A 3,824-nucleotide genomic window follows, 5' to 3' on the forward strand; every position below is an offset into this window, starting at 1 on the left:
ATTGATGAAGTCCTCACAGTTTCTCCCATTTCTATATTATACTAGTGGCCCGGTGCATGAAATTCGTGCACATTAAAAGGGAATTAATTAGAGGAAATATTTTAATATTGCTATTTGCCCTTTCTCTATAATAGAAGTGTCAGAGATGAAAGAAAATTAATAAAATGTATATGAAAATCTTCCTCCTGTCAGAGTCTGGGGCATGCTGTGGGACCCAGAGTCAAGTCCTGGCCACCCGTGTGCACCTTGAAATCGCGCTAGACTCAGACCTGGCCGGCTCCACCCCCATTGGGCAAGATCCAGACCCAGGTGGCCCACTCCCGTCAAGCCCCACTGGGCGGGGGGCGTGGCCTGAGGTCCCCTGTCAAGGCCTGCTGGGGCAGGGGGCATGGCCTCAGGTCCCCCGGGGTGGGGGATGTGGCCAGAGCTCCCCCGGCCCGCCCTGGTGCCGGGGGGGGGGGGGCCGGTCTGAGGTCCCCCGTCAAGCCCCACTAGGCGGGGGGTGCAGCCCCAGGCCCCCCACCCCACCCCGGCCCAGCGCCACGCAGCCTCAGGTCCTTGCTGATCGCTTGTTACAGCTCGTTACGGGAACGCCGCTTCTGCTGTGGGCACAGCCATCTTGTGACGGTGTGATGGAGTGAGCGTCAATTTGCATATCACCTCTTTATTATATAGGATATGAATCTTTGCTAGCTCTCCTAATGGCCTCTACAGTGATAAGAGGTGGTGATGGTCTTAAATAGTTAGCATTTCTTCCAGATAATGGGGATGTGCCCCCGTGGTTGGTTTCCTGTTTGAGGACACAGAGTTAGCTGAACCCACATTTCTCATAAAACAGACAAGTGCTTATGTATAATCCACAACATTTAAAAAAATCAGTTATTTGCACAGGCTTGTCACGAATCAACACACATTTGCAGTCAAGTCTGGGGAGCCGCTTCCTGGCGGCCTGGGCTATCGGCCCGACTGCTGTCCTCTGGCCCTGCGGGTGCTCAGGTGGCTCACTTTACTTGCTAGTGTCTCACTCACCCCACTTCATCTCATCACGGAGGCATCGTCTCCCCACATCATCTCAAGAAGAAGGGAGTCCAGTACAAGATATTTTGAGAGCCCACATTCCTACAGTGTGTCACAGTATACTGTTATACTTGTCCTATGTGATTATTAGTTACTGTTGTTAGTCTCTGACTGTGCCTAACTTGTAAATGAAACGTTATCATACGTTTGTATGTATAGCAAAAAACACACAAACTCTCTATATAGGGCTTGGTACTATCTGCGCTTTCAGGCATCCACGGGGGTGTTGGAACGTATGCCCGGCGGATAAAGGGGGGGCTGCTGTAATTTATTCTTATCCTGATCTGTATCTTAGAGAGGACTGCGTGCCCCTGAGCCCCAAATGAGGAGCCAGGAGACTCAGGGTTCTCTCCTACCCCTGCCCCTGACTAGCTGTGTGCTGTTAAGTCAGTCCATCTCTTGGTGTCTGTTTCCCAAACACGTAGGGAGCACCAGGCACTAGCGACTTGGTGTCCGTTTGAGTTCACTTCATTCTCTCCCGAACAACGCCAGTGGTGCGTGCGTCTCTGGAACTTGGCTTGAGGTTCCAGGATATCTTTGTCCTACAGGCAGGATGAATTGTTGTGGCTTTTGCCATTTCAAAGCATCTCGGGTTTTCCTCTGGGCTCCAGAGGAACCAGTACCTGAGACCCCCAATGTGAACCTCAAGCCAGGCAGGCCCCTGGGCTCCATGGCTGCTGCGGACCTTGTCTGTGAACTTGGCTTCCCTGCAGACCCCGCTGGAGAGAAAGGGAAGTCTGTGGGGTGGGGTCCCTAGGGAGAGGGGCCCCGACGGCTGGGATGGGGAGGGGCGGAACCGCCAAGCCAGGCTGGCTCTTGGAAGATCTTTCCGGCGGCCTGGCACTGTAGGCCATTATCCATACCGCCCCTTGCTAGTCAGGGTGGCTGTCAGACTCTCAGCTTCTCTCCTCCCGTCCTGGGTCCGGCTGTGAATTCCAGGGGCTTAGTCCTCATCCTGAGGGACCCCACCCTGTGGGTCAAGGGCAGCCCAGCAGGGGGCCCAGGCATTCTTCCACCTACTGAGTCAGGGGCCCCAGCCCACGTGCCATAGGGCTGCCTTCTGCCCACCGCTCCCCTCCCCAGGCTGGGGACCAGGCGCGAGGGGGAAGGGGTGGGCGGGGAAGCCTGCGCTGAGCCTGGGTTGGACCCCGGGTCTGGCTGGGCGGTCCCATCTAGTGGCCCAGGCCCCGCCTTCTCCAGAGCTTGTCTGCCAAGCGCACAGCCCCGCCCCGCTGCGTGGGTGGGCGAGCGAGGGGCCGCGCGTGGGTGCCCACGAGCGTGTGTGTGGCCTTGGTGCCTGTGACATTGTGTCGGTTGACATAATTGTGTGTGTGGGTTGTGTCTAGTGGAAGCATCTCTGTGTGCCTTTGGCATCTGTGTGTGTCTGGCCTCTGAGTGAGTGTGAATGAGCGTGTATTTCAGTGTGTGTGTCTGGCTTCTGGGGAGGAGATACGGAGGGGAGTGGTCTCCTCCCGTCCTGAGGGCCCCCCCCCCATTTTTCTCCTCCTCGGGATGCCTGGGGTGCTGGGACGCTGGCCCGGACAAGTTTACTGTGTGTATGGGGGCGGGGGGCCGGGGACGCAAGGTCGAAAGAGGGTAGCCGGGACCCCCCATGACCCCCGCCACCCTGGTCCCCCTGCTCCCAAGCTTCCTGGCCTGAAGTTTCTTCCTTGCCCCGCCCCCGCCTGCTCTGGGCCGACCCTGGGGCCGCGGAGGCCTGGGGGAGGGGCGGGGATGGCCGGGCCCTGCTGGGGCCTTCGCACCCCTTTCCTTCAGCTAGCGGCTGCTCCGCCCGATTGGGATCCGCTGTGGCGACTCTGACCCCTAACACCCCCCCCCTCCCCCGCGCTCCACGTGGCTGTGACGCGAAAGCACCCTTCTAAGGGGGCGGGGGACGCCGCGGGGCGAGGCGCGCGTGGGTCCAGGCTGGGCCGCTGAGAGGCGGCGGCACTGCGCGCGGGCGTGTCTGCCTGTGACCTGGGCGTGAGGCCAAGCTCCGGTCCTCGGAGGCTCGGTTTTCTCAATCACAACCCCAGGGAGACCGGTGCCCAACCGCCGGGTGATGCCCGGGAAGAGGGCCGCGCCGGTGTAGGTGCCGGGGGCGATAGCAGCGGCGCACGCACGACCCATTCATTGTAAATGAAAGATGCGTTCAGTGAAAGTCCTGGAACCCCACTTATTTCCTAAATCCGCCTCGTAAGGGGAGCCCTGGCTGGAAGGGAGGCCCGGAGGCCGGGGAGCAGCCCGCGCGCTGGATTGGCGCCCAGAGCCCTGGAGGGCCAGTGACTCGGGTGACCCCGGCTCTGGACCTGGGACAGGCCCCGCCCTTTCTGGCGATTCCCTGGGAACCCGCGAGCGAAGAGCGGTTTGGCGCACGACCAGCCCTCGCTCGTTTCGCAAATGGCACTTGGCACGCTCTTCCTTGTTGCAGGCGGAGACCGGAGGAGCGCAGCGTGCGCCTGCCTCCCGGGTCGGCGGCGGCGCGGAGGCTCCAGGATCCGGCCCCGCGGGTCGTGCGAGTGCCGCCGGGGTCGGGAAGGGTTTGTCGCCCACGACCGCCGCCCGGCTCCCGCCTGCGCCCCAGCGCTCCGCCTGCCTGGCGCTGCGAGAATTTGGCGACGGTGCCCGCGCGGCGGCTGCAGGCTCTGGCCCCGCCCCCGCCCCTGGCCCCGCCCCCGGCCCCGCCCGCGCCCGCGCCCTCCCGTTGTCCCGGCCCCGCCCCGGGCCGCGCCCCTCCGCCGTTGCCC

Source organism: Myotis lucifugus, unplaced genomic scaffold, assembly GCF_000147115.1.
Source record: "Myotis lucifugus unplaced genomic scaffold, Myoluc2.0 scaffold_658, whole genome shotgun sequence".
Classification (NCBI taxonomy): domain Eukaryota; kingdom Metazoa; phylum Chordata; class Mammalia; order Chiroptera; family Vespertilionidae; genus Myotis; species Myotis lucifugus.